The sequence below is a fragment of the Schistocerca piceifrons genome, unplaced genomic scaffold (genome assembly GCF_021461385.2).
Source record: "Schistocerca piceifrons isolate TAMUIC-IGC-003096 unplaced genomic scaffold, iqSchPice1.1 HiC_scaffold_1544, whole genome shotgun sequence".
NCBI lineage: Eukaryota > Metazoa > Arthropoda > Insecta > Orthoptera > Acrididae > Schistocerca > Schistocerca piceifrons.
The window spans coordinates 7,001,547-7,026,953 of record NW_025727396.1 but is presented as its reverse complement, the minus strand read 5'-3'; positions in this window follow the sequence as shown (position 1 = coordinate 7,026,953).

The following is a 25,407-nucleotide window of genomic DNA, read 5'->3' as shown; positions in this document are numbered from 1 at the left end:
ATGTTTTGAACCATTCCTGTGACACTAGTTATAGATTCTGATGCTTCACTTCAGGTTTACAGTATCTCCTGGACCTACTTATTGACGTTGGAACACAGAAATTGCAACGGAATTAAATACAAAATGCACATTGCCGACTTAAGTACAAGAAGAATGACTTTTCTTACTGACTATGTTTTGAACCATTCCCTTTGACACTAGTTATAGATTCCGATGCTTGACTTCAGATTTACTGTATCCCTCTGACCTTCTTATTGACGATGAAGCACAGAAATAGCATCGGAATTAAATACTAAAGGCACAATGCCGAATTAAGTACAAGAAGAATGACTCTTCTTACTGTCGAATTTTTGAACCATTCCTGTACACTAGTTATAGATTCCGATGCTTCACTCCAGGTTTACTCTATCCCTTGGACCTTCTTATTGACGATGAAACACAGAAATTGCATCGGAATTAAATAAAAAAGGCACAATGCTAACTTAAGTACAAGAAGACTGACGCTACTTACTGTCTATGTTTTGACCCATTCCTGTGACACTAGTTATAGATTCCGATGCTTCACTCCATTTTTACTATATCCCTTGGACCTTCTTATTGACGATGAAACATAGTAATTGGATAGGAATTAAATAGAAAAAGCACAATGCCGACTGAAGTACAAGAAGACTGACTCTTCCTACTGTCCATGTTTTGAACCATTCCTGTGACACTAGTTATAGATTCCGGTGCTTCAGTTCAGGTTTACTTTAACCCTCTGACCTTCTTATTGACGATGAAACACAGAAATTGAATCGGAATTAAATACAAAAGTCACAATGAGAGACTTAAGTACAAGAAGACTGACTCTTCCTACTGTCTATGTTTTGAACCATTCCTGTTACACTAGTTATAGATTCCGATGCTTCACTTCAGGTTTACTGTATCCGTTGGACCTTCTTATTGACGATGAAACACAGAAATTGCATCGGAATTAAATACAAAAGGCACAATGCCGACTTATGTACAAGAAGACTGACTCTTCTTACTGACTATGTTTTGAACCATTCCTGTGACACTAGCTATAGACTCAGATGCTTCACTTCCGGTTTACTGTATCCCTTGGACCTTCTTATTGAAGATTATACACAGAAATTGCATCAGAATTAAATACAAAAGGCACAATGCCGACTTAAGTACAAGAAGACTGACTCTTCTTACTGACTATGTTTTGAACCATTCCTGTGACACTAGTTACAGATTCCGATGCTTCACTTCAGCGCTACTGTATCCCTCTGACCTTCTTATTGCCTATGAAACACAGAAATTGCATCGGAATTAAATACAAAAGGCACAATGCCGGATTAAGTACACGAGGACTGACTCTTCTTACTGTCTATCTTTTGAACCATTCATGTGACACTAGTTATTGATTCCGATGCTTCACTCCAGGTTACTGTATCCCTAGGACCTTCTTATTGACGATGAAACACAGAAATTGCTTCGGAATTAAATGCAAAAGGCACAATGGCGACCTACGTACAAGAAGACTGACTCTTCTTACTGGCTACGTTTTGAACCATTCATGTGACACAAGTTATAGATTCCGGTGCTTCACTTCAGGTTTACTGTATCCCTTGGACCTTCGTAATGACGATGAAACACAGAAATTGCATCGGAATTAAATACAAAAGGCACAATGCCGACTTAAGTACAAGAATACTGACTCTTCTTACTGACTATGCTTTGAACCATTCCTGTGACACTAGTTACAGATTCCGATGTTTCACTTCAGGTTTACTGTATCCCTTGGACCTTCTTATTGACGATGAAACACTGCAATTGCATCGGAATAAATAGAGAAGGCACTATGCCGACTTAAGTACAAGACGACTGCCTCTTCTTACTGTCTATGTGTTGAACCATTCCTGTGACACTAGTTATAGATTCCGATGCTTCACTTCAGGTGTACTGTATCCCATGGACCTTCTTATTGACGATGAAACACAGAAACTGCATCGGAATCAAATAAAAAAGGCACAATGCCGACATAAGTAAAAGAAGACTGACTCTGCTTACTTTCTATGATTTGAACTATTCCTGTGACACTAGTTACAGATTCCGATGCTTCACTCCAGGTTTACTGTATCCCTTGGACCTACTTTTGACGATGAAACACAGAAATTGTTTCGAAATTAAGTACAAAAGGCACAAGGCTGACTTAAGTACAAGAAGAATGACTCTTCTTACTGACTATGTTTTGAACGATTCCTGTGACACTAGTTATAGATTCTGATGCTTCACTTCAGGCTTACTGTATCCCTTGGACCTTCTTATTGACGATGAAACACAGAAATTGCATCGGAATTAAATACAAAAGGCACAATGCCGACTTAAGAACAAGAAGACTGACTCTTCTTACTGACTATGTTTTGAAACATTATTGTGACACTAGTTATAGATTTCGATGCTTCACTTCAGGTTTACTGTATCCCTTGGACCTTCTTATTGACGATGAGACTCAGACATTGCATCGGAATTAAGTACAAAAGGCATAAGGCCGACTTAAGTACTAGAAGACTGACTCTTCTTACTGACTATGTTTAGAACGATTCATGTGACAGTAGTATTAGATTCTGATGTTTCACTTCAGGTTTACTGTATCCCTTGGACCTTCTTATTGGCGATAAAACACAGATGTTGCATCGAAATTAAATACAAAAGGCACAATGCCGACTTAAGTACAACAAGACTGACTCATCTTACTGTCTATGTTCTGAACCATTCCTGTGACACTAGTTATAGATTCCGACGCTTCACTCCAGGTTTACTGTATCCCTTGGACGTTCATATTGACGATTAAACACAGAAATTGCATCGGAATTAAATACAAAAGGCACAATGCCGACTTAAGTACAAGAAGACTGACTCTTCTTACTGTCTATGTTTTGAACCATTACTGTGACACTAGTTATAGATTCCGATGCATCACTTCAGATTTACTGTATCCCTCTGACGTTCGTATTGACGATGAAACACAGAAATTGCGTCGGAATTAAATACAAAATACTAAATGCCGAATTAAGTACAAGAAGACTGACTCTTCTTACTGTCTATGCTTTGAACCATTACTGTGACACTAGTTGTAGATACCGATGCTTCACTCTAGGTATACTGTATCCCTTTGACCTTCTTATTGACGATGAAACACCGAAATTGCATCGGAATTAAATAAAAAAGACACAAAGCCGACTTAAGTACAAGAAGACTGACTCTTCTTACTGTCTATGTTTTGAACCATTCCTGTGACACTAGTTACAGATTCCGATGCTTCACTCCAGGTTTACTGTATCCCTTGGACCTTCCTATTGACGATGAAACACAGAAATTGCATCGGAATTAAATACAAAAAGCACAATGCCGACTTAAGTACAAGATGACTGGCTCTTCTTACTGACTATGTTTTGAACCATTGTTGTGATACTAGTTATAGATTCCGATGCTTCACTTCAGGTTTACTGGATCCCTTGGACCTACTTATTGACGATGACACACAGTACTAGCATCGGAATTAAATACAAAAGGCACAATGCCGACTTAAGTACAAGAATACTGACTCTTCTTACTGACTATGCTTTGAACCATTCCTGTGACACTAATTATAGATTCCGATGCTTCACTTCAGGATTACTGTATCCCTCTGAGCTTCGTATTGAGGATAAAACACAGAAAATTCATCGGAATTAAATACAAAAGCAGAATGCCAACTTAAGTACAAGAAGACTGACTCTTTTTACTGTCTATGTTTTGAACCATTACTGTGACACTAGTTATAGATTCCGATGCATCACTTCAGATTTACTGTATCCCTCATACGTTCTTATTGGCGATGAAACACAGAAATTGCGTCGGAATTAAATACAAAAAGCACAATGCCGAATTAAGTACAAGAAGACTGACTCTTCTTACTGTCTATGTTTTGAACCATTCCTGTGACACTAGTTATAGATACCGATGCTTCACTCTAGGTTTACTGTATCCCTTGGACCTTCTTATTGACGATGAAACACAGAAATTGCATCGTAATTAAATAAAAATGACACAAAGCCGACTTAAGTACAAGAAGCCTGACTCTTCTTACTGTCTATGTTTGAACCATTCCTGTGATACTAGTTACAGATTCCGATGATTCTCTCCAGGTTTACTGTATCCCTTGGACCTTCTTATTGACGATGAAACACAGAAATTGCATAGGAATTAAATACAAAATGCACAATGCCGACTTAAGTACAAGATGACTGGCTCTTCTTACTGAGTATGCTTTGAACCATTCCTGTGACACTAGTTATGGATTCCGATGCATCACTTCAGTTTCATTGTATTCCTTGGACCTTCTTATTGACGATGAAACACAGAAATTGCATCGGAAATAAATAGAAAAGGCACAATGCCGACTTCAGTGCAAGAAGACTGACTCTTCCTACTGTCTATGTTTTGAACCATTCCTGTGACACTAGTTATAGATTCCGATGCTTCACTCGAGGTTTACTGTATACCTTGGACCTTCTTTTTGACGATGAAACACAGAAATTGCATCGGAATTAAATACAAAAGTACAATGCCGACATAAGTACAAGAACACTGACTCTTCTTACTGTCTATGCTTTGAACCATTCCTGTAAGACCAGTTATAGATTCCGATGCTTCACTCCAGGTTTACTGTATCCCTTGGACCTTTTTATTCACTACGAAACACAGAAATTGCATCGGAAATAATTAGAAAACTCACAATGCCGACTTAAGTACAAGAAGACTGACTCTTCCCACTGTCTATGTTTTGAAGCATTCCTGTTACACTAGTTATAGATTCCGATGCTTCACTTCAGGTTTACTGTATCCGTTGGACCTTCTTATTGACGATGAAACACAGAAATTGCATCGGAATTAAATACAAAAGGCACAATGCCGACTTATGTACAAAAAGACTGACTCTTCTTACTGACTATGTTTTGAACCATCCCTGTGACACTAGTTATAGATTCCGATGCTTCACTCCAGGTTTACTGTATCCCTCTGACCTTCTTATTGACGATGAAAGAAGGAAATTGCATCGGAATTAAGTAAGAAAGGCACAATGCCGACTTAAGTACAAGAAGTCTCACTCTTCTTACTGACTATGTTTTGAATCATTCCTGTGACACTAGTTATAGATTCCGATGCTTCACTTCAGGTTTACTGTATCCCTCTGACCTTCTTATTGACGATGAAAGAAGGAAATTGCATCGGAATTAAATACAAAAGGCACAATGCCGAATTAAGTACAAGAAGACTGTCTCTTCTTACTGTCTATGTTTTGAACCATTCGTGTGACACTTGTTATAGATTCTGATGCTTCACTTCAGGTTTACCGTATCCATTGTACCTTCTTATTGACGATGAAACACAGAAATTGCATCGGAATTAAATACAAAAGGCACAATGCCGACTTAAGTACAAGAAGACTGACTCTTCTTACTGACTATGTTTCGAACCATTCCTGTGACACTAGTTATAGATTCCGATGCTTGACTTCAGATTTACTCTATCCCTCTGACCTTCTTATTGACGATGAAACGCAGAAATTGCATCGGAATTAAATACTAAAGGCACAATGCCGAATTAAGTACAAGAAGACTGACTCTTCTTACTATCGATGTTTTGAACCATTCCTGTGACACTAGTTATAGATTCCGGTGCTTCAGTTCAGGTTTACTGTATCCCTTGGACCTTCTTATTGGCGATGAAACACAGAAATTGCATCGGAGTTAAATACAAAAGTCACAATGCCGACTTAAGTACAAGAAGACTGACTCTTCCCACTGTCTATGCTTTGAAGCATTCCTGTTACACTAGTTATAGATTCCGATGCTTCACTTCAGGTTTACTGTATCCGTTGGACCTTCTTATTGACGATGAAACACAGAAATTGCATCGGAATTAAATACAAAAGGCACAATGCCGACTTAAATACAAGAAAACTGACTCTTCTTACTGTCTATGTTTTGAACCGTCCCTGTGACACTAGTTATAGATTCCGATGCTTCACTTCAGGTTTACTGTATCCCTTGGACCTTCTTATTGACGATAAAATACTGAAATTGCTTCGGAATTAAATACAAAAGGCACAATGCCGTCTTTAGTACAAGAAGACTGACTCTTCTTACAGACTATGTTTTGATTCATTCCTATGACACTAGTTATAGATTCCGATGCTTCACTCCAGGTTTACAGTATCCCTTGGACCCTCTTATTGACGATGAAACACAGAAATTGCATCGGAATTAAATATAAAATGCACAATGCAGACTTAAGTACAAGAAGACTGACTCTTCTTACTGACTATACTTTGAACCATTCGTGTGACACTAGTTATAGATTCTGATGCTTCACTTCAGGTTTACTGTATACCTTAGACGTTGTTATTGACGATGAAACACAGAAATTGCATCGGAAATAAATACAAAATGCACAATGTCGACTTAGGTACAAGAAGACTGACTCTTCTTACTGACTATGCTTTGAACCATTCCTGTGACACTAGTTATAGATTCCTATGCTTCACTTCAGATTTACTGTATCCCCCTGAACTTCTTATTGACGATGAAACACAGAAATTGCATGGGAAGTAAGTACTAAAGGCACAATGCCGAATTAAGTGCAAGAAGACTGTCTCTTCTTACTGTCGATGTTTTGAACCATTCCTGTGACACTAGTTATAGATTCCGATGCTTCTCTCCAGGTTTACTGTATCCCTTGTACCTTCTTATTGACGATGAAACACAGAAATTGCATCGGAATTAAATAAAAAAGGCACAATGCCGACTAAGTACAAGAAGACAGACTCTTCTTACTGTCTATATTTTGAACCATTCCGGTGACATTAGTTAAAGATTCAGATGCTTCACTTCAGGTTTTCTGCATCCCTCTGACGTTCTTATTGACGATGAAACACAGAAATTGCATCGGAATTAAATACAAAAGGCACAATGCCAACTTAAGTACAAGAAGAGTGACCCTTCCCACTGTCTATGTTTTGAACCATTCCTGTGACACTAGTTATAGATTCCGATGCTTCACTTCAGGTTTACGTTATCCCTTGGACCCTCTTATTGACGATGAAACACAGCAATTGCATCGGAATTAAATAGAAAAGGCACAATGCCGACTTAAGTACAAGAAGACTGACTCTTCCTACTGTCTATGTTTTGAACCATTCCTGTGACACTAGTTATAGATTCCGATGCTTCACTTCAGGTTTACTGTATCCCTCTGCCCTTCTTATTGACAATGAAACACAGAAATTGCAACTGAATTAAATACAAATGGCACAATGCCGACTTAAGTACAAGAAGACCGACTCTTCTTCTGTCTATGTTTTGAACCATTCCTGTGAAACTAGTTATAGATTTCGATGCTTCACTTCAGGTTTACTGTATCCCTTGGACCTTCTTATTGACGATGAAACACAGAAATTGCATCGGAATTAAATACACAAGGCACAATGCCGACATAAGTACAAGAACACTGACTCTTCTTACTGTCTATGCTTTGAACCATTCCTGTAAGACCAGTTATAGATTCCGATGCTTCACTCCAGGTTTACTGTATCCCTTGGACCTTTTTATTCACTACGAAACACAGAAATTGCATCGGAAATAATTAGAAAACTCACAATGCCGACTTAAGTACAAGAAGACTGACTCTTCTTACTGTCGATGATTTGAACATTTCCTGTGACACTAGTTATAGATTCCGGTGCTTCAGTTCAGGTTTACTGTATCCCTTGGACCCTCTTATTGACGATGAAACACAGAAATTGCATCGGAATTAAATACAAAAGTCACAATGCCAACTTAAGTACAAGAAGACTGACTCTTCCCGCTGTCTATGTTTTGAAGCATTCCTGTTACACTAGTTATAGATTCCGATGCTTCACTTCAGGTTTACTGTATCCGTTGGACCTTCTTATTGACGATGAAACACAGAAATTGCATCGGAATTAAATACAAAAGGCACAATGCCGACTTATGTACAAAAAGACTGACTCTTCTTACTGACTATGTTTTGAACCATTATTGTGACACTAGCTTTTAGACTCTGATGCTTCGTTTCTGGTTTACTGTATCACTTGGACCTTCTTATTGGAGATGAAACACGGAAATAGCATCGGAATTAAATACAAAAGGCACAATGCCGACTTAAATACAAGAAGACTGACTCTTCTTACTGTCTATGTTTTGAACCATCCCTGTGACACTAGTTATAGATTCCGATGCTTCACTTCAGGTTTACTGTATCCCTTGGACCTTCTTATTGACGATAAAATACTGAAATTGCTTCGGAATTAAATACAAAAGCACAATGCCGTCTTTAGTACAAGAAGACTGACTCTTCTTACAGACTGTTTTGATTCATTCCTATGACACTAGTTATAGATTCCGATGCTTCACTCCAGGTTTTTCTGTATCCCTTGGACCCTCTTATTGACGATGAAACACAGAAATTGCATCGGAATTAAATACAAAAGGCACAATGCCGACTTAAGTACAAGAAGACTGACTCTTCTTACTGTCTATGTTTTGAACCATCCCTGTGACACTAGTTATAGAATCTGATGCTTCACTCCAGGTTTACTGTATCCCTTGGACCTTCTTATTGACGATAAAATACTGAAATTCCTTCGGAATTATATACAAAAGGCACAATGCCGTCTTTAGTACAAGAAGGCTGACTCTTCTTACAGACTATGTTTTGATTCATTCCTATGACACTAGTTATAGATTGTGATGCTTCACTTCAGGTTTACTGTATACCGTAGACGTTGTTATTGACGATGAAACACAGAAATTGCATCGGAAATAAATACAAAATGCACAATGCCGACTTAGGTACAAGAAGACTGACTCTTCTTACTGACTATGTTTTGAACCATTCCTGTGACACTAGTTATAGATTCCTATGCTTCACTTCAGATTTACTGTATCCCCCTGAACTTCTTATTGACGATGAACAACAGAAATTGCATGGGAAGTAAATACTAAAGGCTCAATGCCGAATTAAGTGCAAGAAGACTGTCTCTTCTTACTGTCGATGTTGTGAACCATTCCTGTGACACTAGTTATAGATTCCGATGCTTCTCTCCAGGTTTACTGTATCCCTTGCACCCACTTATTGACGATGAAACACAGAAATTGCATCGGAATTAAATAAAAAAGGCACAATGCCGACTTAAGTACAAGAAGACAGACTCTTCTTACTGTCTATATTTTGAACCATGCCGGTGACATTAGTTAAAGATTCAGATGTTTCACTTCAGGTTTTCTGCATCCCTCTGACGTTCTTATTGACGATGAAACACAGAAATTGCATCGGAATTAAATGCAAAAGGCACAATGCCAACATAAGTACAAGAAGACTGACCCTTCCCACTGTCTATGTTTTGAACCATTCCTTTGACACTAGTTATAGACTCTGATGCTTCACTTCAGATTTTCTGTATCCCTTGGACCATCTTATAAACGATGAAACACAGAAATTGCATCGGAATTAAATACAAAAGGCACAATGCCAACTTAAGTACAAGAAGACTGACTCTTCTTACTGACTATGTTTTGAACCATTCCTTTGACACTAGTTATAGACTCTGATGCTTCACTTCAGGTTTTCTGTATCCCTTGGACCATCTTATAAACGATGAAACACAGAAATTGCATCGGAATTAAATACAAACGGCACAATGCCGACTTAACTACAATAAGACTGACTCTTCCTACTGTCTATGCTTTGAACCATTCCTGTGACACTAGTTATAGATTCCGATGCTTCACTTCAGGTTTACGTTATCCCTTGGACCCTCTTATTGACGATGAAACACAGCAATTGCATCGGAATTAAATAGAAAAGGCACAATGCCGACTTAAGTACAAGAAGACTGACTCTTCCTACTGTCTATGCTTTGAACCATTCCTGTGACACTAGTTATAGATTCCGATGCTTCACTTCAGGTTTACTGTATCCCTCTGCCCTTCTTATTGACAATGAAACACAGAAATTGCAACTGAATTAAATACAAATGGCACAATGCCGACTTAAGTACAAGAAGACCGACTCTTCTTCTGTCTATGTTTTGAAACATTCCTGTGACACTAGTTATAGATTTCGATGCTTCACTTCAGGTTTACTGTATCCCTTGGACCTTCTTATTGACGATGAAACACAGAAATTGCATCGGAATTAAATTCAAAAGGCACAATGCCGACTTAAGAACATGAAGACTGACTCTTCTTACTGACTATGTTTTGAACAATTATTGTGACACTAGTTATAGATTCCGATGCTTCACATCAGGTTTACTGGAACCCTTGGACCTACTTATTGAAGATGAAACAAAGAAATAGCATCGGAATTAAATACAAAAGGCACAATGCCGACTTAAGTACAAGAATACTGACTCTTCTTACTGACTATGCTATGACCATTCCTGTGACACTAGTTATAGATTCCGATGCTTCACTTCACGTTTACTGTATCCCTTGGACCTTCTTATTGAGGATGAAACACTGCAATTGCATCGGAATTAAATAGAAAAGGCACAATGCCGACTTAAGAACAAGAAGACTGACTCTTCTTACTGACTATGTTTTGAACCATTCCAGTGGCACAAGTTATAGATTGCGATGCTTCACTTCAGGTTTACTGTATCCCTTGGACCTTCTTATTGACGATGAAACACAGAAATTGCATCGGAATTAAATACAAAAGGCACAATGCCGACTTAAGTACAAGAAGACTGACTCTTCTTACTGACTATGCTTTGAACCATTCCTGTGACACTAGTTATAGATTCCGATGCTTCACTTTAGGTTTACTGTATCCCTTGGACCTTCTTATTGACGATGAAACACAGCAATTGCATCGGAATTAAATAGAAAAGGCACTATGCCGACTTAAGTACAAGAAGACTGACTCTTCATACTGTCTATGCTTTGAACCATTCCTGTGACACTAGTTATAGATTCCGATGCTTCACTTCAGGTTTACTGTATCCCTCTGCCCTTCTTATTGACGATGAAACACAGAAATTGCATCTGAATTAAATACAAAAGGCACAATGCCGACTTAAGTACAAGAAGACACACTCTTCTTCTGTCTATGTTTTGAAACATTCCTGTGACACTAGTTATAGATTTCGATGCTTCACTTCAGGTTTCCGCATCCCTTGGACCTTCTTATTGACGATGAAACACAGAAATTGCATCGGAATTAAATACAAAAAGCACAATGCCGACTTAAGTACAAGATGACTGGCTCTTCTTACTGACTATGCTTTGAACCATTCCTGTGACACTAGTTATAGATTCCGATGCATCACTTCAGTTTCACTCTATTCCTTGGACCTTCTTATTGACGAGGAAACACAGAAATTGCATCGGAATTAAATAGAAAAGGCACAATGCCGACTTAAGTGCAAGAAGACTGACTCTTCCTACTGTCTATGTTTTGAACCATTCCTGTGACACTAGTTATAGATTCCGATGCTTCACTTCAGGTTTACTGTATCTCTCTGACCTTCTTATTGACGATGAAACACAGAAATTTCATCGGAATTAAATAGAAAAGGCACAATACCGACTTAACTACAAGAAGACTGACTCTTCTTACTGACCATGCTTTGAACCATTCCTGTGACACTAGTTATGTATTCCGATGCTTAACTTCAGGATTACTGTATCCCACTGACCTTCTTAGTGACGATGAATCACAGAAATTGCATCGGAATTAAATACAAAAGGCACAATGCCGACTTAAGTACAAGAAGACTGACCCATCTAACTGTCTATGTTTTGAACCATTCCTGTGACACTAGTTATAGATTCCGATGCCTCACTCCAGGTTTACTGTATCCCTTGGAACTTCTTATTGACGATGAAACACAGAAATTGCATCGGAATTAAATACAAAAGGCACAATGCCGACTTAAGTACAAGAAGACTGACTCTTCTTACTGTCTATGTTTTGAACCATCCCGGTGACACTAGTTATAGATTCCGATGCTTCACTCCAGGTTAACTGTATCCCTTGGACCATCTTATTGACGATGGAACACAGAAATTGCATCGGAATTAAATAGAAAAGGCACAATGCCGACTTAAGTGCAAGAAGACTGACTCTTCCTACTGTCTATGCTTTGAACCATTCCCGTGTCACTAGTTATAGTTTCCGATGCTTCACTCCAGGTTTACTGTATCCCTTGGACCTTCTTATTGACGATGAAACAATGAAATTGCATCGGAATTATATACGAAAGGCACAATGCCGACTTAAGTACAAGAAGACTGACTCTTCTTACTGACTATGTTTTGAATCATTCCTGTGACACTAGTTATAGATTCCGATGCCTCACTTCAGGTTTACTGTATCCCTCTGACCTTCTTATTGGCGATGAAACACAGAAATTGCATCGGAATTAAATACAAAAGGCACAATGGCGAATTAAGTACAAGAAGACTGTCTCTTCTTACTGACTATGTTTTGAATCATTCCTGTGACACTAGTTATAGATTCCGATGCTTCACTTCAGGTTTACTGTATCCCTCTGACCTTCTTATTGACGATGAAAGAAGGAAATTGCATCGGAATTAAATACAAAAGGCACAATGCCGAATTAAGTACAAGAAGACTGTCTCTTCTTACTGTCTATGTTTTGAACCATTCGTGTGACACTTGTTATAGATTCTGATGCTTCACTTCAGGTTTACCGTATCCATTGTACCTTCTTATTGACGATGAAACACAGAAATTGCATCGGAATTAAATACAAAAGGCACAATGCCGACTTAAGTACAAGAAGACTGACTCTTCTTACTGACTATGTTTCGAACCATTCCTGTGACACTAGTTATAGATTCCGATGCTTGACTTCAGATTTACTCTATCCCTCTGACCTTCTTATTGACGATGAAACGCAGAAATTGCATCGGAATTAAATACTAAAGGCACAATGCCGAATTAAGTACAAGAAGACTGACTCTTCTTACTATCGATGTTTTGAACCATTCCTGTGACACTAGTTATAGATTCCGGTGCTTCAGTTCAGGTTTACTGTATCCCTTGGACCTTCTTATTGACGATGAAACACAGAAATTGCATCGGAGTTAAATACAAAAGTCACAATGCCGACTTAAGTACAAGAAGACTGACTCTTCCCACTGTCTATGCTTTGAAGCATTCCTGTTACACTAGTTATAGATTCCGATGCTTCACTTCAGGTTTACTGTATCCGTTGGACCTTCTTATTGACGATGAAACACAGAAATTGCATCGGAATTAAATACAAAAGGCACAATGCCGACTTAAATACAAGAAAACTGACTCTTCTTACTGTCTATGTTTTGAACCGTCCCTGTGACACTAGTTATAGATTCCGATGCTTCACTTCAGGTTTACTGTATCCCTTGGACCTTCTTATTGACGATAAAATACTGAAATTGCTTCGGAATTAAATACAAAAGGCACAATGCCGTCTTTAGTACAAGAAGACTGACTCTTCTTACAGACTATGTTTTGATTCATTCCTATGACACTAGTTATAGATTCCGATGCTTCACTCCAGGTTTACAGTATCCCTTGGACCCTCTTATTGACGATGAAACACAGAAATTGCATCGGAATTAAATACAAAATGCACAATGCAGACTTAAGTACAAGAAGACTGACTCTTCTTACTGACTATACTTTGAACCATTCGTGTGACACTAGTTATAGATTCTGATGCTTCACTTCAGGTTTACTGTATACCTTAGACGTTGTTATTGACGATGAAACACAGAAATTGCATCGGAAATAAATACAAAATGCACAATGCCGACTTAGGTACAAGAAGACTGACTCTTCTTACTGACTATGCTTTGAACCATTCCTGTGACACTAGTTATAGATTCCTATGCTTCACTTCAGATTTACTGTATCCCCCTGAACTTCTTATTGACGATGAAACACAGAAATTGCATGGGAAGTAAGTACTAAAGGCACAATGCCGAATTAAGTGCAAGAAGACTGTCTCTTCTTACTGTCGATGTTTTGAACCATTCCTGTGACACTAGTTATAGATTCCGATGCTTCTCTCCAGGTTTACTGTATCCCTTGTACCTTCTTATTGTCGATGAAACACAGAAATTGCATCGGAATTAAATAAAAAAGGCACAATGCCGACTAAGTACAAGAAGACAGACTCTTCTTACTGTCTATATTTTGTACCATTCCGGTGACATTAGTTAAAGATTCAGATGCTTCACTTCAGGTTTTCTGCATCCCTCTGACGTTCTTATTGACGATGAAACACAGAAATTGCATCGGAATTAAATACAAAAGGCACAATGCCAACTTAAGTACAAGAAGAGTGACCCTTCCCACTGTCTATGTTTTGAACCATTCCTGTGACACTAGTTATAGATTCCGATGCTTCACTTCAGGTTTACGTTATCCCTTGGACCCTCTTATTGACGATGAAACACAGCAATTGCATCGGAATTAAATAGAAAAGGCACAATGCCGACTTAAGTACAAGAAGACTGACTCTTCCTACTGTCTATGTTTTGAACCATTCCTGTGACACTAGTTATAGATTCCGATGCTTCACTTCAGGTTTACTGTATCCCTCTGCCCTTCTTATTGACAATGAAACACAGAAATTGCAACTGAATTAAATACAAATGGCACAATGCCGACTTAAGTACAAGAAGACCGACTCTTCTTCTGTCTATGTTTTGAACCATTCCTGTGAAACTAGTTATAGATTTCGATGCTTCACTTCAGGTTTACTGTATCCCTTGGACCTTCTTATTGACGATGAAACACAGAAATTGCATCGGAATTAAATACACAAGGCACAATGCCGACATAAGTACAAGAACACTGACTCTTCTTACTGTCTATGCTTTGAACCATTCCTGTAAGACCAGTTATAGATTCCGATGCTTCACTCCAGGTTTACTGTATCCCTTGGACCTTTTTATTCACTACGAAACACAGAAATTGCATCGGAAATAATTAGAAAACTCACAATGCCGACTTAAGTACAAGAAGACTGACTCTTCTTACTGTCGATGATTTGAACATTTCCTGTGACACTAGTTATAGATTCCGGTGCTTCAGTTCAGGTTTACTGTATCCCTTGGACCCTCTTATTGACGATGAAACACAGAAATTGCATCGGAATTAAATACAAAAGTCACAATGCCAACTTAAGTACAAGAAGACTGACTCTTCCCGCTGTCTATGTTTTGAAGCATTCCTGTTACACTAGTTATAGATTCCGATGCTTCACTTCAGGTTTACTGTATCCGTTGGACCTTCTTATTGACGATGAAACACAGAAATTGCATCGGAATTAAATACAAAAGGCACAATGCCGACTTATGTACAAAAACACTGACTCTTCTTACTGACTATGTTTTGAACCATTATTGTGACACTAGCTTTTAGACTCTGATGCTTCGTTTCTGGTTTACTGTATCACTTGGACCTTCTTATTGGAGATGAAACACGGAAATAGCATCGGAATTAAATACAAAAGGCACAATGCCGACTTAAATACAAGAAGACTGACTCTTCTTACTGTCTATGTTTTGAACCATCCCTGTGACACTAGTTATAGATTCCGATGCTTCACTTCAGGTTTACTGTATCCCTTGGACCTTCTTATTGACGATAAAATACTGAAATTGCTTCGGAATTAAATACAAAAGCACAATGCCGTCTTTAGTACAAGAAGACTGACTCTTCTTACAGACTATGTTTTGATTCATTCCTATGACACTAGTTATAGATTCCGATGCTTCACTCCAGGTTTTTCTGTATCCCTTGGACCCTCTTATTGACGATGAAACACAGAAATTGCATCGGAATTAAATACAAAAGGCACAATGCCGACTTAAGTACAAGAAGACTGACTCTTCTTACTGTCTATGTTTTGAACCATCCCTGTGACACTAGTTATAGAATCTGATGCTTCACTCCAGGTTTACTGTATCCCTTGGACCTTCTTATTGACGATAAAATACTGAAATTCCTTCGGAATTATATACAAAAGGCACAATGCCGTCTTTAGTACAAGAAGACTGACTCTTCTTACAGACTATGTTTTGATTCATTCCTATGACACTAGTTATAGATTGTGATGCTTCACTTCAGGTTTACTGTATACCGTAGACGTTGTTATTGACGATGAAACACAGAAATTGCATCGGAAATAAATACAAAATGCACAATGCCGACTTAGGTACAAGAAGACTGACTCTTCTTACTGACTATGTTTTGAACCATTCCTGTGACACTAGTTATAGATTCCTATGCTTCACTTCAGATTTACTGTATCCCCCTGAACTTCTTATTGACGATGAACAACAGAAATTGCATGGGAAGTAAATACTAAAGGCTCAATGCCGAATTAAGTGCAAGAAGACTGTCTCTTCTTACTGTCGATGTTGTGAACCATTCCTGTGACACTAGTTATAGATTCCGATGCTTCTCTCCAGGTTTACTGTATCCCTTGCACCCACTTATTGACGATGAAACACAGAAATTGCATCGGAATTAAATAAAAAAGGCACAATGCCGACTTAAGTACAAGAAGACAGACTCTTCTTACTGTCTATATTTTGAACCATGCCGGTGACATTAGTTAAAGATTCAGATGTTTCACTTCAGGTTTTCTGCATCCCTCTGACGTTCTTATTGACGATGAAACACAGAAATTGCATCGGAATTAAATGCAAAAGGCACAATGCCAACATAAGTACAAGAAGACTGACCCTTCCCACTGTCTATGTTTTGAACCATTCCTTTGACACTAGTTATAGACTCTGATGCTTCACTTCAGATTTTCTGTATCCCTTGGACCATCTTATAAACGATGAAACACAGAAATTGCATCGGAATTAAATACAAAAGGCACAATGCCAACTTAAGTACAAGAAGACTGACTCTTCTTACTGACTATGTTTTGAACCATTCCTTTGACACTAGTTATAGACTCTGATGCTTCACTTCAGGTTTTCTGTATCCCTTGGACCATCTTATAAACGATGAAACACAGAAATTGCATCGGAATTAAATACAAACGGCACAATGCCGACTTAACTACAATAAGACTGACTCTTCCTACTGTCTATGCTTTGAACCATTCCTGTGACACTAGTTATAGATTCCGATGCTTCACTTCAGGTTTACGTTATCCCTTGGACCCTCTTATTGACGATGAAACACAGCAATTGCATCGGAATTAAATAGAAAAGGCACAATGCCGACTTAAGTACAAGAAGACTGACTCTTCCTACTGTCTATGCTTTGAACCATTCCTGTGACACTAGTTATAGATTCCGATGCTTCACTTCAGGTTTACTGTATCCCTCTGCCCTTCTTATTGACAATGAAACACAGAAATTGCAACTGAATTAAATACAAATGGCACAATGCCGACTTAAGTACAAGAAGACCGACTCTTCTTCTGTCTATGTTTTGAAACATTCCTGTGACACTAGTTATAGATTTCGATGCTTCACTTCAGGTTTACTGTATCCCTTGGACCTTCTTATTGACGATGAAACACAGAAATTGCATCGGAATTAAATTCAAAAGGCACAATGCCGACTTAAGAACATGAAGACTGACTCTTCTTACTGACTATGTTTTGAACAATTATTGTGACACTAGTTATAGATTCCGATGCTTCACATCAGGTTTACTGGAACCCTTGGACCTACTTATTGAAGATGAAACAAAGAAATAGCATCGGAATTAAATACAAAAGGCACAATGCCGACTTAAGTACAAGAATACTGACTCTTCTTACTGACTATGCTATGACCATTCCTGTGACACTAGTTATAGATTCCGATGCTTCACTTCACGTTTACTGTATCCCTTGGACCTTCTTATTGAGGATGAAACACTGCAATTGCATCGGAATTAAATAGAAAAGGCACAATGCCGACTTAAGAACAAGAAGACTGACTCTTCTTACTGACTATGTTTTGAACCATTCCAGTGACACAAGTTATAGATTGCGATGCTTCACTTCAGGTTTACTGTATCCCTTGGACCTTCTTATTGACGATGAAACACAGAAATTGCATCGGAATTAAATACAAAAGGCACAATGCCGACTTAAGTACAAGAAGACTGACTCTTCTTACTGACTATGCTTTGAACCATTCCTGTGACACTAGTTATAGATTCCGATGCTTCACTTTAGGTTTACTGTATCCCTTGGACCTTCTTATTGACGATGAAACACAGCAATTGCATCGGAATTAAATAGAAAAGGCACTATGCCGACTTAAGTACAAGAAGACTGACTCTTCATACTGTCTATGCTTTGAACCATTCCTGTGACACTAGTTATAGATTCCGATGCTTCACTTCAGGTTTACTGTATCCCTCTGCCCTTCTTATTGACGATGAAACACAGAAATTGCATCTGAATTAAATACAAAAGGCACAATGCCGACTTAAGTACAAGAAGACACACTCTTCTTCTGTCTATGTTTTGAAACATTCCTGTGACACTAGTTATAGATTTCGATGCTTCACTTCAGGTTTCCGCATCCCTTGGACCTTCTTATTGACGATGAAACACAGAAATTGCATCGGAATTAAATACAAAAAGCACAATGCCGACTTAAGTACAAGATGACTGGCTCTTCTTACTGACTATGCTTTGAACCATTCCTGTGACACTAGTTATAGATTCCGATGCATCACTTCAGTTTCACTCTATTCCTTGGACCTTCTTATTGACGATGAAACACAGAAATTGCATCGGAATTAAATAGAAAAGGCACAATGCCGACTTAAGTGCAAGAAGACTGACTCTTCCTACTGTCTATGTTTTGAACCATTCCTGTGACACTAGTTATAGATTCCGATGCTTCACTTCAGGTTTACTGTATCTCTCTGACCTTCTTATTGACGATGAAACACAGAAATTTCATCGGAATTAAATAGAAAAGGCACAATACCGACTTAACTACAAGAAGACTGACTCTTCTTACTGACCATGCTTTGAACCATTCCTGTGACACTAGTTATGTATTCCGATGCTTAACTTCAGGATTACTGTATCCCACTGACCTTCTTAGTGACGATGAATCACAGAAATTGCATCGGAATTAAATACCAAAGGCACAATGCCGACTTAAGTACAAGAAGACTGACCCATCTAACTGTCTATGTTTTGAACCATTCCTGTGACACTAGTTATAGATTCCGATGAATCACTCCAGGTTTACTGTATCCCTTGGAACTTCTTATTGACGATGAAACACAGAAATTGCATCGGAATTAAATACAAAAGGCACAATGCCGACTTAAATACAAGAAGACTGACTGTTCTTACTGTCTATGTTTTGAACCATCCCTGTGACACTAGTTATAGATTCCGATGCTTCACTTCAGGTTTACTGTAGCCCTTGGACCTTCTTATTGACGATAAAATACTGAAATTCCTTCGGAATTAAATACAAAATGCACAATGCCGTCTTTAGTACAAGAAGACTGACTCTTCTTACAGACTATGTTTTGATTCATTCCTATGACACTAGTTTTAGATTCCGATGCTTCACTCCAGGTTTACTGTATCCCTTGGACCCTCTTATTGACGAAGAAACACAGAAATTGCATCGGAATTAAATACAAAAGGCACAATGCCGACTTAAGTACAAGAAGACTGACTCTTCTTACTGTCTATGTTTTGAATCATTCCTGTGATACTAGTTATAGATTCCGATGCTTCACTTCAGGTTTACTGTATCCCTCTGACCTTCTTATTGACGATGAAACACTGAAATTGCATCGGAATTAAATACAAAAGGCACAATGCCGAATTAAGTACAAGAAGACTGTCTCTTCTTACTGTCTATGTTTTGAACCATTCATGTGACACTAGTTATAGATTCGGATGCTTCACTCCAGGTTTACTGTATGCCTTGGACCTTTTTGTTGACGATGAAACACAGAAATTGCATCGGAATCAAATACAAAAGGCGCAATGGCGACTTAAGTACAAGAAGACTGACGTTTCTTACTGACTATGATTTGAACCATTCATGTGACACTAGTTATAGATTACGGTGCTTAACTTCAGGTTTACTGTATCCCTTGGACCTTCTTATTGACGATGAAGCACAGAAATTGCAACGGAAATAAATGCAAAAGGCACAATGCCGACTTAAGTACAAGAAGACTGACTCTTCTTACTGACTATGTTTTAACCATTCCTGTGACACTAGTTATAGATTCTGATGCTTCACTTCAGGTTTACCGTATCCATTGTACCTTCTTATTGACGATGAGACACAGATATTGCATCGGAATTAAATACAAAAGGCACAATGCCGAGTTAAGTACAAGAAGACTGACTCTTCTTACTGACTATGTTTCGAACCATTCCTGTGACACTAGTTATAGATTCCGATGCTTGACATCAGATTTACGGTATCCCTCTGACCTCCTTATTGACGATGAAACACAGAAATTGCATCGGAATTAAATACTAAAGGCACAATGCCGAATTAATTACAAGAAGACTGACTCTTCTTACTATCGATGTTTTGAACCATTCCTGTGACACTAGTTATAGATTCCGGTGCTTCAGTTCAGGTTTACTGTATCCCTTGGACCTTCTTATTGACGATGAAACACAGAAATTGCATCGGAATTAAATACAAAAGTCACAATGCCGACTTAAGTACAAGAAGACTGACTCTTCCCACTGTCTATGTTTTGAAGCATTCCTGTTACACTAGTTATAGATTCCGATGCTTCACTTCAGGTTTGCTGTATCCGTTGGACCTTCTTATTGACGATGAAACACAGAAATTGCATCGGAATAAAATACAAAAGGCACAATGCCGACTTATGTACAAAAAGACTGACTCTTCTTACTGACTATGTTTTGAACCATTATTGTGTCACTAGCTTTTAGACTCTGATGATTCATTTCAGGTTTACTGTATCACTTGGACCTTCTTATTGAAGATGAAACACAGAAATTGCATCGGAATTAAATACAAAAGGTACAATGCCGACTTAAATACAAGAAAACTGACTCTTCTTACTGACTATGTTTTGAACCATCCCTGTGACACTAGTTATAGATTCCGATGCTTCACTTCAGGTTTACTGTATCCCTTGGACCTTCTTATTGACGATAAAATACTGAAATTGCTTCGGAATTAAATACTAAAGGCACAATGCCGTCTTTAGTACAAGAAGACTGACTCTTCTTACAGACTATGCTTTGATTCATTCCTATGACACTAGTTATAGATTCCGATGCTTCACTCCAGGTTTACTGTATCCCTTGGACCCTCTTATTGACGATGAAACACAGAAATTGCATCGGAATTAAATACAAAATGCACAATGCTGACTTAAGTACAAGAAGACTGACTCTTCATACTGACTATGTTTGAACCATTTTTGTGACACTAGTTATAGATTCCGATGCTTCACTCCTGATTTACTGTATCCCTTAAACATTCTTATTAACGATGAAACACAAAAATTGCATCGGAATTAAATACAAAAGGCACAATGCTGACATAAGTAGAAGAAGACAGACTCTTCTTACTGTCTATGTTTTGAACCATTCATGTGACACTAGTTATAGATTCCGATGCTTCACTCCAGGTTTACTGTATCCCTTGCACCTTCTTATTGACGATGAAACACAGAAATTGCATCGGAATTAAATACAAAAGGCACAATGGCGACTTAAGTACAAGAAGACTGACTCTTCTTACTGACTATGTTTTGAACCATTCCTTTGACACTAGTTATAGACTCTGATGCTTCACTTCAGGTTTTCTGTATCCCTTGGACCATCTTATTAACGATGAAACACAGAAATTGCATCGGAATTAAATACAAACGGCACAATGCCGACTTAAGTACAATAAGACTGACTCTTCCTACTGTCTATGCTTTGAACCATTCCTGTGACACTAGTTATAGATTCCGATGCTTCACTTCAGGTTTACGTTATCCCTTGGACCCTCTTAATGACGATGAAACACAGCAATTGCATCGGAATTAAATAGAAAAGGCACAATGCCGACTTAAGTACAAGAATACTGACTCTTCCTACTGTCTATGTTTTGAACCATTCCTGTGACACTAGTTATAGATTCCGATGCTTCACTTCAGGTTTACTGTATCCCTCTGCCCTTCTTATTGACAATGTAACACAGAAATTGCAACTGAATTAAATACAATTGGCACAATGCCGACTTAAGTACAAGAAGACCGACTCTTCTTCTGTCTATGTTTTGAACCATTCCTGTGACCATAGTTATAGATTTCGATGCTTCACTTCAGGTTTACTGTATCCCTTGGACCTTCTTATTGACGATCAAACACAGAAATTGCATCGGAATTAAATTCAAAAGGCACAATGCCGACTTAAGAACAAGAAGACTGACTCTTCTTACTGACTATGTTTTGAACAATTATTGTGTCACTAGTTATAGATTCCGATGCTTCACTTCAGGTTTACTGGAACCCTTGGACCTACTTATTGAAGATGAAACACAGAAATAGCATCGGAATTAAATACAAAAGGCACAATGCCGACTTAAGTACAAGAATACTGACTCTTCTTACTGACTATGCTTTGAACCATTCCTGTGACACTAGTTATAGATTCCGATGCTTCACTTCAGGTTTACTGTATCCCTTGGACCTTCTTATTGAGGATGAAACACTGCAATTGCATCGGAATTAAATAGAAAAAGCACAATACCGACTTAAGAACAAGAAGACTGACTCTTCTTACTGACTATGCTTTGAACCATTCCTGTGACACTAGTTATAGATTGCGATGCTTCACTTCAGGTTTACTGTATCCCACTGACCTTTTTATTGACGATGAAACATAGAAATTGCACGGATCTGAATCCAAAAGGCACAGTGCCGAATTAAGTACAAGAATACTGACTCTTCTTACTGTCTATGTTTTGAACCATCCCTGTGACACTAGTTATGGATTCCGATGCTTCACTCCAGGTTTACTGTATCCCTCTGACGTTCTTATTGACGATGAAACACAGAAATTTCGTCGGAATTAAATACAAAACGCACAAAGCCGAATTAAGTACAAGAAGACTGACTCTCCTTACTGTCTATATTTTGAACCATTCCTGTGACACTAGTTATAGATTCCGATGCTTCACTCTAGGTTTACTGTATCCCTTGGACCATCTTATTGACGATGAAACACTGAAATTGCATCGGAATTAAATAAAAAAGGCACAATGCAGACTTAAGTACAAGAAGACTGACTCTGCTTACTGTCTATGTTTTGAACCATTCCTGTGACACTAGTTACAGATTCCGATGCTTCACTCAAGGGTTTACTGTATCCCTTGGACCTTCTTATTGACGGTGAAACACAGAAATTGCATCGGAATTAAATACAAAAGGCACAATGTCGACTTAAGTACAAGAAGACTGACTCTTCTTACTGACTATGCTTTGAACCATTCCTGTGACACTAGTTATAAATTCCGATGCTTCACTTTAGGTTTACTGTATCCCTTGGACCTTCTTATTGACGATGAAACACAGCAATTGCATCGGAATTTAATAGAAAAGGCACAATGCCGACTTAAGTACAAGGGGACTGACCCTTCCATCTCTCTATGTTTTGAACCATTCCTGTGACACTACTGATAGATTTCGTTGCTTCACTTCAGGTTTGAGTATCCCTCGGACCTTCTTATTGTCGATGAAACACAGAAATTGCATCGGAATTAAATACAAAATGCACAATGCCGACTTAAGGAGAAGAAGACTGACTCTTCTTACTGACTATGTTTTGAACCATTCCTTTGACACTAGTAATAGATTCCGATGCTTCACTTCAGGTTTACTGTATCCCTTGGACCTTCTTATTGAGGATGAAACACTGCAATTGGATCGGATTTAAATAGAAAAGGCACAATGCCGATTTAAGCACAAGAAGACTGACTCTTCCTACTGTCTATGTGTTGAACCATTCCTGTGACAATAGTTATAGATTCCAATGCTTCACTTCAGGTTTACTGTACCCCTCTTCCCTTCTTATTGACGATGAAACACAGAAATTGCAACGGAATTAAATACAAAAGGCACAATGCCAACTTAAGAACAAGAAGCCTGAGTCCTCTTACTGACTATGTTTTGAACCATTCCTGTGACATTAGGTATAGATTCCGATGCTTCACAGCAGGTTTACTGTATCCCACTGACCTTCTTAATGACGATGAAACACAGAAATTGCACGGAATTAAATCCAAAAGGCACAGTGCCGAATTAAGTACAAGAATACTGACTCTTCTTACTGTCTATGTTTTGAACCATCTCTGTGACACTAGTTATGGATTCCGATGCTTCACTCAAGGTTTACTGTATACCCCTGAAGTTCTTATTGACAATGAAACACAGAAATTCCGTCGGAATTATATACAAAACGCACAATGCCGAATTAAGTACAAGAAGACTGACTCTCCTTACTGTCTATACTTTGATCGATTGCTGTGACACTAGTTATAGATTCCTATGCTTCACTCTAGGTTTACTGTATCCCTTGGACCTTCTTATTGACGATGAAACACAGAAATTGCATCGAAATTAAATAAAAAAGGCACAATGCAGACTTAAGTACAAGAAGACTGACTCTGCTTACTGTCTATGATTTGAACCATTCCTGTGACACTAGTTACAGATTCCGATGCTTCACTCCAGGTTTACTGTATCCCTTGGACCTTCTTATTGACGATGAAACACACAAATTGCATCGGAATTAAATACAAAAGGCACAATGCCGACTTAAGTACAAGAATACTGACTCTTCCTACTGTCTATGTTTTGAACCATTCCTGTGACACTAGTTATAGATTCCGATGCTTCACTTCAGGTTTACTGTATCCCTTTGCCCTTCTTATTGACAATGAAACACAGAAATTGCAACTGAATTAAATACAATTGGCACAATGCCGACTTAAGTACAAGAAGACCGACTCTTCTTCTGTCTATGTTTTGAACCATTCCTGTGACACTAGTTATAGATTTCGATGCTTCACTTCAGGTTTACTGTATCCCTTGGACCTTCTTATTGACGATCAAACACAGAAATTGCATCGGAATTAAATTCAAAAGGCACAATGCCGACTTAAGAACAAGAAGACTGACTCTTCTTACTGACTATGTTTTGAACAATTATTGTGACTCTAGTTATAGATTCCGATGCTTCACTTCAGGTTTACTGGAACCCTTGGACCTACTTATTGAAGATGAAACACAGAAATAGCATCGGAATTAAATACAAAAGGCGCAATGCCGACTTAAGTA